A 12,527-nucleotide genomic window follows, 5' to 3' on the forward strand; every position below is an offset into this window, starting at 1 on the left:
AGCATGGGAGGGGAGGGAGACGTGCTTGTGAGTGGGCCTCAGAAATAAAGGTCTCCCACTTTATTCTGGCGTCAGAATTACTTGGAGAACTTGTTGGAAAGGCAGAGCCTCACAGTCCCCCCACTCCAAGGTCCTGAGCAGCTGCAGGTGCACAGTCCTGTTGAGGGGGTGGGGAGAGAACTGAGAGATTCGACCTGAGGCAGAGAGATGAAGAAAAGGAAAAACAAAGAATAAAGCTAAGAAAAAAAAAGAAAAAAAAGTCCAGGGAAACACGGGTGGAAGTGAAGTGAGCACAACACGAAGGAAAGGAACTATGACATAACAGCGCTCACGGAGCTGGGTGGGACACGAAGCAGCCAGGCATGTGACCTCTGAGAACGCAGCATGATGGCGAAAGGCTTCATGGACCCTGGTTCGCCCTCAAGCCTGTGCTCCCAGAACACCAAGTCAGCCACACCGAATTCTCAGAGAATTCCAGAATATGAGGCTGGTCAACAGGCCAACCAGTAAACAGTTGTGGGGGACATGGGCCAGGTGGAGTCTTGGAATGACCCTGGGGATGCAGCAGCTCTGGCAGTGTCAAGATCAAACAGTGGTGCAGGTGCCCTCAGGCTACGGCTGAGCTCCCTGGGCAGAATTCTTCCACGGGCAGTGAATCCAGCCTGCAAAGAATGCTTTCAAGTTGGTCAGTGACGGTTCTGGTGCTTTGCAATCTCCTCTTGGATACGCAACTTGAGAGCCTCTCGCATGGGCGGATCCAGAGGCGTGTGGGCAGACACCTCCTCGCTCACCCTTCCTGGGTCATCGTCCTGATACACAATAACTGATGTGACCTCGCCACTGTCCGCCTCGTATTCTAAGCAGAAGAGCTGATGGCCAGAAGGCTCTAGTTCAGAGCCACCACTACTGCTGCTTTCACTGGACTCCTCCAAGTCTGGGTTGCCTGGGCGGGTAGAGCCATCTTCTCCTTGGCCGCCTGCTTCACCTTCTTGTCGTAGTCGTCCCTGCGGGGAGCCGAGCGGGAGTCAGGGACAGCAGGCCGGGCCAGGCCAAGGGTGGTGGTGGCGCGGGGTGGGGAGGTACCGGGCGATCTGGTTCCGTCGGATGTGTGCACGAAGCCGTGGCTCATGTCCAGCCGCCCGCCAGGCTTGCAGCAGAGCCTGGGCCCGGGATCCCGGGCCGCCTCCATCTGGAGCCCTGGGCGCAGAGTCGCCGCCACCTCAACGGCCCCAACGGCCGCCCTCCCGCCGGTGGAGGCCCGAGCCAGCCCGCGCTCAGCTTCCGTTCGGGTTTCCTTTGCTTTTTATAAACATCACAATTTGAATTAACATATCTCAGTCCATTGCTGTGGATAGAAGTTAAACCATGTGTTGTAAAAAATAGGGTGTGGAGGGAGAGTTTCTGGGTGATGTTCCATCTCTGTCTGGCTTCTTGGTGATTTGGACCTGGGTCAGTGATAAATTCATGCTTCTCTCTGGTCTGCTTTGCTTTCTAGGAGTCCAACTATTCTAGCTATTTGTTCCTCCAGGTTATTGCTTTGCAGGTTCCTTTGAATGCCTGTTATAATTCAGGCCTATTTTTGGTTAGGAACGGCAGCAGTGGAGATGAATGTGTGTTACTGTTGTTTCACTAAGCAGCCTGGAGTAGAGCCGATGGGTTTACTTGACAGTGTGAACTTCCCTTCATGTTCCTGGAAGCAGCCTCGACCCCTGCATGCAGGCAACAAGGTAGCAGGACAGCGGCACAGCAAACAATGCCATGGAAATTTACTGTTGCAGGGAGCTAGGCCATGCTGCATTGGCTTCTGCATTGGCAGTGCTTAGCCTCAACAGCAGAGCCATCTGCTGGGGCTGCCTCCTTCATACAGTCAGCCCTTCTTTCTTAGTGACCATGGCTCCTGTGACAGCAAAGCTACAGGTTTGGATGGTGGAAACCGTGGAGGAGTCAACAGTGTGGAGCAGCTTGAGTATATTTCTTTGGTGTTTGAATGATCCTGGCCCACCCGTACAGCTTCTGTGTCTAACATCACTGCCTTCTGCTGCATGGTGGCTCTGCTCTGTCGTGTGTCAGAGACCTTTGGGTAGCATTTTCATTTATAGAGCATGAGCCTAGAAATGTCACTTCCCCAGTGGTTTTAAGTATTAGTTCTTTGGCCTCAGTTTCTGGAAACTCTTCTGTCTTAATGTCATGGCCCAGCACAGAGATGGTGTTTTTCTGGCACTTGCTGGGTTGAGATGGCTGTGTGGCCTTCCTGCTTTATTCCATAAGTGAATGAAATCCTGTTTCAAAGATCAGAAACATGATTTGTTCATTTCTGAGTCACAGACAGCAGGCTACCTCACTGGTAAGGCAGGCATAAATGGTTATCCCGTGATACCTGGTAAAAGCCACTTGGTTCTTCTTCCTTTAGTTCTGAAAAACTAGAGCTTGTAGAGTGTTTTTGTAGGCTACAAGCTGACCATTATTGAAGGTGCTGTGAGCATGTGGTAACCCTGTATTCCTAGTCTTGGTTAGCATGTGAATGGTTGTGTTTAATGTATGAAAAAATATATAGATATATATTTCTAAACCTCCAAGAAATAAATAAAGGAAACAAATTGCTTTCAAATGCTTGTGATTATTTAAATGTTTGGTAAGTAAAATAGTAGTATCATACGCTTAATAATAGTAGCTCTGTCTCCTCATACATACATGTTATAAAAAGTTACTAGGAAATTACTGAAAACAATGGCTAGCTTTCTTTAATATTATTTCTCTCTAGAGTAGAGTCTAGATCCTTTCTAAGCCAGATAAAGTACTGAAACAGTAATTACTGAACATAAGTTTATGTATTCTATTTGACATCTTGCTTCTGTATGATAAGGAGAAGCAAAATATCTTGGAGTATCTTAATGAATATGAAAAAGATAAGCTGGCGCTGCAGCTCACTAGACTAATCCTCTGCCTTGTGGCGCTGGCACACCGGGTTCTAGTCCCAGTCGGGACACCGGATTCTGTCCCGGTTGCCCCTCTTCCAGGCCAGCTCTCTGCTGTGGCCAGGGAGTGCAGTGGAGGATGGCCCAAGTGCTTGGGCCTTGCACCCCATGGGAGACCAGGATAAGTACCTGGCTCCTGCCATCGGATCAGCCAGGTGTGCCGGCTGCAGCGGCCACGGCGGCCATTGGAGGGTGAACCAACGGCAAAAGGAAGACCTTTCTCTCTGTCTCTCTCTCTTACTGTCCACTCTTCCTGTCAAAAAAAAAAAAAAAAAAAGATATCACATGAGGGTCCTTATTCCTCTAGAAATTACAGATTCACAAATGTATTAGTCTGCTATCAAATGCTGCTCCATGACTGCACTATAGAGTGAATGTTCATGGCTTCCTCAAATATATCTGTTGGTATATTTAGCCTGTTGTGATAGTCTTCAATACTGGGGTTCTTGGTAAATGATATGGTCACTCTTACAACAGAACCCTATGGTTTTTTTTTTTTTGTTTTTTGATGATTTCTTTTTTTTTTTTTTTTTTTGACAGGCAGAGTTAGACAGTGAGAGAGAGAGACAGAGAGACAGAGAGACAGAGAGACAGAGAAAAAGGTCTTCCTTCCATTGGTTCACTCCCCAAATGGCCACTACACCTATCTGAAGCCAGGAGCCAGGTGCTTCGTCCTGGTCTCCCATGCGGGTGCAGGGCCCAAGCACTTGGGCCATCCTCCACTGCCTTCCTGGGCCACAGCAGAGAGCTGGCCTGGAAGAGGAGCAACTGGGACAGAATCCAATGGCCCCTCTGGTACTAGAACCCCGGGGTGCCGGCACTGCAGGTGGAGGATTAGCCAAACGAGCCGCAGTGCCAGCCTAGAACCCTATGTCTTAAACATTACTTGGCTGTTTCTTCTCTGAACAGCCCTCAGCAATTTTGACAAATTATTTCAACCATAATTGTTTCCATATTTGTCAGCATGTCCTAGGAAAATAATTTATTTGAAATCACAATTAAGAATTACAGAATCAAATTGTTGCAGGAGTTTGAGTCAGTTTTTTACTTCAGGTTGGATAATGAGTGTGAGAAAAAGGAGAAGTAAAGTTTCACTGAGGAGGGGATCCAAGGGAGTGTTCCAGTAAGGTTGTGGACAACACAGCTTATTTAGCAATTGCCTGTTGATTGATCAATCGCCTATGTTGGGGCCTGCTTTGTTGTTTTGTTTCATGTTTGCATATGTTTTCTTCAGGGGTCTGGTTTCTGGTGAATTGAGAAATGGCTTCCTTACATACATTTCAGGAAGTGGTCATTGTCTCTGACCAGGTTATCTCTCTATTGAGGTCTGATCTGGCTTCCAATACCTAGAACATTCTATACATCAAGAAAGTGGTCCTGGTCTCTGATGAGCTGAGAATGCCATCTTTCTGAGTAGAAAGAGTTGAAAGACGTTACCTCACTGATCACTATAGAAATGCCATAGTTGGAAACTGTTGCTGACAGGTTGAAAATGTGGTGGTCTGGCCGGTGCCGTGGCTCACTAGGCTAATCCTCCACCTTGCGGCACTGGCACACCGGGTTCTAGTCCCAGTTGGGGTGCCGAATTCTGTCCCAGTTGCCCCTCTTCCAGGCCAGCTCTCCGCTGTGGCCCGGGAGTGCAGTGGAGGATGGCCCAAGTCCTTGGGCCCTGCACCCCATGGGAGACCAAGATAAGCACCTGGCTCCTGCCTTCGGATCAGCACAGCGTGCCGGCCGCAGTGGCCATTGGAGGGTGAACCAACAGCAAAAGGAAGACCTTTCTCTCTGTCTCTCTCTCTCTCACTGTCCACTCTGTCAAAAAGAAAGAAAGAAAGAAAGAAAGAAAGAAAGAAAGAAAGAAAGAAAGAAAGAAAGAGAAAGAAAGAAAGAAAGAAAAGAAAAAAGAAAATGTGGTGGTCTGCTCCGACACCAGAACCTGGTATCTTGTAGTTATTTAAGAAAAAAGGACACTTCTATATCCCAGAACCCGTAATTTTCCTATCTTTCTGTTGGTATTTCACTTACTGCATTCTCACAAGATAGTTACTCAAGGAGCACCCCGCTGCTACCTTTACAATGAATAGTTGATCTGCTGACTGATGTGAGATGAGAAGGCCATAGATATCCAACTGCAGCACCAGCAACAATAAGCACAAAGAAACACATAGGAACATCTGACTACAGAATTGCCCACTTTTGGCAACTGAGGTTTATCTTCAGTTATTGAAACTGGAGTTAGAGAAGTATTTAACTTCATAATAGTAAATGAGAAATGGGCATATCTTTCCCATTCCTAAGATTCTTTTTTCAGTTGCTGACTGAGTGTGGTGGCTGCAGCTGACCAATTCTACAATAGCTTCTCTGTGCTGAGAACTACAGGTTGCACTGGGAGGCCAAGATGTAGCCCCTCTCCTACCAACACCTCTTTTTCTGTTCTATCCTCCATGATAGGAAGGTTTGATTGCTTCTACAACACAAAACTCAGAGATCACAACCAGTTAAATTTGTGTTTTAACTCTGGTATACTACACATAAAACATGAATGCCATGGCATTGTTCTTAACCATCGTTTTTGTACTATGTCTATGATGATTAATAATTATTCTGTAAAGAATTTCGATGGTGTTCATGTTTGCAGGGAATTTTTCCCTATATTCATTATCTGGTTTTTTGGAGTTCCTTCTCCATAGACTTCTCTTATAATTCTGTTTCTAGAAATTGAAACAGTAATAAAGGCCCTCCCAACAAAGAAAAGCCCAGGACCAGATGGATTCACTGCTGAATTCTACCAGACATTTAAAGAAGAACTAATCCCATTTCTTCTCAAACTATTCAGAACAATCGAAAAAGAGGGAATCCTCCCAAATTCTTTCTATGAAGCCAGCATCACCTTAATCCCTAAGCCAGAGAAAATGCAGCACTGAAAGAAAATTACAGACCAATATCCCTGATGAACATAGACACAAAAATCCTCAATAAAATTCTGGCCAATAGAGTACAAAAATACATCAGGAAAATCATCCACCCAGACCAAGTGGGATTCATCCCTGGCATGCAGGGATTGTTCAACATTCGCAAATCAATCAATGTGATTCACCACATTAACAGACTGCAGAAGAAAAACCATATGATTATCTCAATTGATGCAGAGAAAGCATTTGATAAAATTCAACACCCTTTCATGATGAAAACTCTAAGCAAATTGGGTATAGAAGGAACATTCCTCAATATAATCAAAGCAATTTATAAAAAACCCACAGCCAGCATCCTATTGAATGGGGATAAGTTGGAAGCATTTCCACTGAAATCTGGCACCAGGCAGGGATGCCCACTCTCACCACTGCTATTTAACATAGTTCTGGAAGTTTTAGCCAGAGCCATCAGACAAGAAAAAGAAATCAAAGGAATACAAATCAAGAAGGAAGAAGTCAAACTATCCCTTTTTGCAGACGATATGATTCTGTACTTAGAGGATCCAAAGAACTCTACTAAGAGACTATTGGAACTCATAGAGGAGTTTGGCAAAGTGGCAGGATATAAAATCAATGCACAAAAATCAACAGCCTTTGTATACACAAGCAATGCCATGACTGAGAAAGAACTGCTAAGATCAATCCCATTCACAATAGCTACAAAAACAATCAAATACCTTGGAATAAACTTAACCAAGGATGTTAAAGATCTCTACGATGAGAATTACAAAACCTTAAAGAAAGAAATAGAAGAGGATACCAAAAAATGGAAAAATCTTCCATGCTCATGGATTGGAAGAATCAACATCATCAAAATGTCCATTCTCCCAAAAGCAATTTATAGATTCAATGCAATACCAATCAAGATACCAAAGACCTTCTTCTCAGATCTAGAAAAAATGATGCTGAAATTCATATGGAGGCACAAGAGACCTCGAATAGCTAAAGCAATCTTGTACAACAAAAACAAAGCTGGAGGCATCACAATACCAGATTTCAGGACATACTACAGGGCAGTTGTAATCAAAACAGCATGGTACTGGTACAGAAACAGATGGATAGACCAATGGAACAGAATTGAAACACCAGAAATCAATCCAAACATCTACAGCCAACTTATATTTGATCAAGGATCTAAAACTAATTCCTGGAGCAAGGACAGTCTATTCAATAAATGGTGCTGGGATAATTGGATTTCCACGTGCAGAAGCATGAAGCAAGACCCCTACCTTAGCCTCACACAAAAATCCACTCAATGTGGATTAAAGACCTAAATCTACGTCCTGACACCATTAAGTTATTAGAGAACATTGGAGAAACCCTTCAAGATATTGGCACAGGCAAAGAATTTCTGGAAAACACCCGGGAGGCACAGACAGTCAAAGCCAAAATCAACTATTGGGATTGCATCAAATTGAGAAGTTTCTGTACTGCAAAAGAAACAGTCAGGAGAGTGAAGAGACAATCGACAGAATGGGAAAAAATATTTGCAAACTATGCAACAGATAAAGGGTTAATAACCAGAATCTACAAAGAGATCAAGAAACTCCACAACAACAAAACCAACAACCCACTTAAGAGATGGGCCAAGGACTTCAATAGACATTTTTCAAAAGAGGAAATCCAAATGGCCAACAGGCACAGGAAAAAATGTTCAAGGTCACTAGCAATCAGGGAAATGCAAATCAAAAGCACAATGAGGTTTCACCTCACCCCAGTTAGAATGGCTCACATACAGAAATCTACCAACAACAGATGCTGGCGAGGATGTGGGGAAAAAGGGACACTAACCCACTGTTGGTGGGAATGCAAACTGGTCAAGCCACTATGGAAATCAGTCTGGAGATTCCTCAGAAACCTGAATATAACCCTACCATTCGACCCAGCCATCCCACTCCTTGGAATTTACCCAAAGGAGTTTAAATTGATAAACAAAAAAGCGGTCTGCACCCTAATGTTTATTGCAGCACAATTCACAATAGCCAAGACCTGGAACCAACCTAAATGCCCATCAACGGTAGACTGGATAAAGAAATTATGGGATATGTATTCTTTAGAATACTATACTGCAGTAAGAAACAACGAAATCCAGTCATTTGCAACAAAATGGAGGAATCTGGAACACATCATGCTGAGTGAAATAAGCCAGTCCCAAAGGGACAAATACCATATGTTCTCCCTGATCGGTGACAACTGACTGAACACCAAAAAGGAAACCTCCTGAAGTGAAATGGACACTATGAGAAATGGTGACTTGATCAGGATAGCCCTGACTGCTAATGGACAACTTAATACATTATCACTCCTAGTATTTTTTTTGTCTGTTCTACTTAATATGACTGGTTTAATTCTGCAATTATCACACAGTTATTCTTAAGTGTTGAAAATTAACTGAAATGTGATCCCTGTTAAACATAAGAGTGGGAATAAGAGAGGGAAGAGATGTATAATTTGGGGCATGCTCGGGCTGACTTGCCCCAATTGGTAGAGTTGGAAACATATCAGGGGATTCCAATTCAATCCCATCAAGGTGGCATGTGCCAATGCCATCTCACTATTCCAAGTGATCAATTTCAGTTCACAATTGATCATAATGAAAGGACTAAGAGTCAAAGGGAGCACATAAACAAGTCTAGTACCTGCTAACACTAACCGATAGAATAAATAAAGGGGAGAGTGATCCAACATGGCAAGCAAGATACTCAGCAGACTCATAGAATGGCGGATGTCCTAAATAGCACTCTGGCCTCAGAATCAGCCCTAAAGGCACTCGGATCTGGCTGAAAAGCCCATGAGAGTATTTCAGGCATGGAAAGCCAAGACACTCTGGCAAAAAGATCTCTGTGAGTGAGATCCCAGTGGAAAGAACAGGTCTTCAAAGAGGGAGGTGCCTTTCTCTGAAGGGAGGAGAGAACCTCCACTTTGACTATGACCATGTCTAAACAAGATAAGAGTCGAAGAACTCAAGGGGCTTCCATAGCCTTGGAAACTCATGACTGGTGCATAGGGAGATTACTGATGCCATAAACAGGAGTGTCAATTTGTAAAGTCAACAACAGGAGTCACTGTGCACTTACTCCTCATGTAGGATCTCTGTCCTTAATGTGCTGTACACTGAGGCTTAATGCTATAACGAGTACTCAAACAGTATATTTCACTTTGTGTTTCTATGGGGGTGCAAACAATTGAAATCTTTACTTAATGTACACTAAACTGATCTTCTGTAAAAAAAAAAAAAAAAGAAAAGAAATTATCAATTCACAACTTGACTCTCACTGGGATTAAACATGACAAGAGGTCTGATCTGATTTCATCATCATTTAAAAAAAATCATCTATTATTTTTCACTTTATGTTTCTGTGTGGGAGCAAACTGTTGAAATCCTTACTTAAGGTATACTAAGCTGATCTTCTGTATATTAAGATAATCGAAAATGAATCTTGATGTGAATGGAAGGGGAGAGGGAGTGGGAAAGGGGAGGGTTGTGGGTGGGAGGGACGGTATGGTGGGGGGAAGCCATTGTAACCCATGAGTCGTACTTTGGAAATTTATATTCATTAAATAAAAGATAAAAAAAAAATTCTGTTTCTGTGAATTCGTTGGTAACAGTCTATGTTTCATTTGTGAGTTAAGATTCTGAGTCTCTCCTTTGTAATCTAAGTGTTTGTAATATGTGTTCATTTGTCAAAGAATCAAGTTTGATTCTGGTGATTTTTAAAAAGATGTACTTATTTAAAGGCAAAGATGGAGGGGGGGTAGGGAGGGAAAGAGAGAGATATCTTTGACTTTCTGATTTAATCACCAAATCAGCACAGTAGCCTGGGAATAATCAGGCCAAAGCCAAGAGTACAGAACTCAATCAGGGTCTTCAAAATGGTGGCAAAACCCCAGGTATTTGAACGAATATCTTCTGCTTCCTATTTGCACAGCAGTGAGCTGGATGGGGAGCAAAGCAATGTGATTGTTTACTTCCCACATACTCAATACGGTCAGGTCCAGGTTTGCCGAAAGCCAGAAGCTTGAAACTCTATAGCTATATCCCACATTGGTGGCCAGGACCCAGGTTCCTGTGCCATCACATACTTCTCTCTGTGATCTACATTAGCAGAACAGGTACCAGTAGCCATAACTGTGACTAGAAACCAAGTATATGCATATGGCACTTAGGCATCCTAACTGGTTGGAATCTTAACCAATAGGCCAAATGCCTATTCCATATTGTATGTTCTTTTAAAAAACATTTTATTTATTTTATTTGAGAGGCAGAGTTACAGACAGTGAGAAGGAGAATCAGGAAAGAAAGGTCTTCCTTCCATTGGTTCACTCCCCAAATGGCTGCAATGGCCAGAGCTGCGCCAATCTGAAGCCAGGAGCCAGGAGCTTCCTCCAGGTCTCCCACATGGGTGCAGGGGCCCAAGGACTTGGGCCATCTTCCAGTGCTTTCCCAGGCCTGAGAAAGGAGCTAGATTGGCGGTGGAGCAGCCAGGACCAGAACCGGCAACCAGATGGGATGCCAGTGCTGCAGGTGGAAAGATTAACCCACTACACCACAGCACTGGCCCCTCCGTGTTATATGTTCTTAACACAGTAATTTGTATCAATATGTAATGTCCTTTTTGTCTCCTGCAATGATTTTTGTCTCTCATATAATTGTCTGATGGTAGTATAACCACACCAGTTGGATTTTTTACCTATGATACAATTCTACATTTCCTTTTCTGTCCATCACTTTGAACCTCCTTTCTATTGAATCTACAGTGATTTTATGTAGACGGTATACGGTTGGATTTAGTTTTAAAGCATTCTGATATCTGCTTTTTCATTAGAGTGTTGACACTATTTATATTGGAATAATTATGACATTACTTCTGAAATTTTACATTTGCTTTTTGTTCTCTCTTAGACTATTTTTATCTCATTTCAACCCACACAGCATTTTCTTCATTTCCTTGGATTTTGTAGTGAACACTTTTGATTCCCTTCTCATTTTCCTATTTGTACATGTTTAGGATACTTTTGTTCTTATTACCAATACTTACCTTGGCAAGATTAATATAGGAGACAAAGAAGAACATTATTGAGGAAAATTACTGGGTCAAGAAGACAATATGGGGTTTGAATTGGGCCTGAAAGTTAATGCACCAGTAAGGATGCATGCCCCAAATATGTAAAAAGTCTCAAATGTATATTATGTATAACATTCTAAAATACATAGCCACTTAGCCTGAGTTGATGCCACCTGCAATAGCACACAAAGACAATGTTCCTATACGCCTCAGTCCAACCCTTTTTTTTTTCTTGGTCAAAAATAACATTATTATAACTTCTGTGCACGAACATGCTTATTTCTAATTATGTTTATGTATTTCTCTTTTAATTGTAATAAGAAATAAAAGGAAAGTATGGACAACTATAAAACCATCCTCGATTCACCATCCTCTCAAATAGAGCAGGAGCTGAGGAGGGTCGTGGTGTAGTTGGTTTTCATGGTGGCATTAAACTTTGTTCCCTCTCTACATTCAGGAAACACCTTCAGAGCAACAGGTATTTCCCAGAGTTACCTTGATCTTTTGTTTTTGTTCTCAGTCATCTGGATTCTCCAACTTTCCTTCTAACAATAAACACATGGCCACTATGCATGAATGTGCACTGGTCCTGGGGTTCTTCATACATCACACTTTTTTAAAATGCTTTGGGGGGTAGCTAGAGTGCCAATTTCAGGGGTTCCCAATGGCCAGCCCGAATCCCTTCCTCATGCAGAACAATGTGTCATTACAAGCTTCTTCTGAAACTATTTCTCTGGAACAATGAACAGTCAAGGTGAATCCAGATCATGTACCTGCTTCATGCAACATTTGAGGGAACTACAGGTCAGGGTGGTGAAAGCCATGGCCACAAGTGACACAGCTGGCAGGCAGGCATGGTGTTCTCTAGATGGTCAGATCCTCACAACATTTTTTTTCTCATCTTATAAAATGTGAACCATTGTCTTCTTTCTTCCTTCACCAAAAGTTCATCACACCAGAGTCAGTTGGCATATACACTGGGAGGAAAAATGATCCCAAGAAAGGGTGTGTGTCATATTTGCACATGAGCTGCTGGATAGCCTGAACCACAAGGGCTCAGGCTTTAGGAAACTGCTCTCTCACTCTAGAGTTTTACACTTTCTGCTTGACCCTATGGGACTGTTTGTCTTTGGCTATTCACCTTTCCAGCCTCATCATTTTCCTGCTCCCTAGTAAAATCCTTTCCTTGGCTCCCTTGTGAACCTGTTCTCCCCTTCCTAACCCTTCTTCCTCCTCCTGCCTGTCTTTGCTTATCTAGGGTTATGGCTATGAATGCCAAAATCCTGCCTTAATCTTGGAGTTTTATTTTCTGTGTGCTCATAGTATGAACATTAATTTTATATAACTGGCCTGAACCACCAACCGCCCATACATTTGGCTCAGCCTCATTCTCGATGTGTCTATATGGGAATTTCTGAGTAGATTTAACATCTGAACAGCTAGAGTTTGTAAAGGAAATTGCTCTTCCTGGTGAACCTTGAATAGAGCAACAGGACTGAACAGTCTGATCAAGA

At 43.0% G+C, this 12,527-nt stretch overlaps 1 pseudogene; it reads right to left on the reverse strand.

The window, feature by feature from the left end:
* Positions 1-686: 686 nt before the first annotated feature.
* LOC100348047 (UPF0561 protein C2orf68 homolog pseudogene) overlaps positions 687-12,527 on the reverse strand; it is a 48,349-nt pseudogene continuing 36,508 nt past the window's right edge.

Source organism: Oryctolagus cuniculus, chromosome 12 (assembly GCF_051225735.1).
Source record: "Oryctolagus cuniculus isolate XC-2025 breed Fujian yellow rabbit chromosome 12, ASM5122573v1, whole genome shotgun sequence".
In the NCBI taxonomy this organism is placed as follows: Eukaryota; Metazoa; Chordata; class Mammalia; order Lagomorpha; family Leporidae; genus Oryctolagus; species Oryctolagus cuniculus.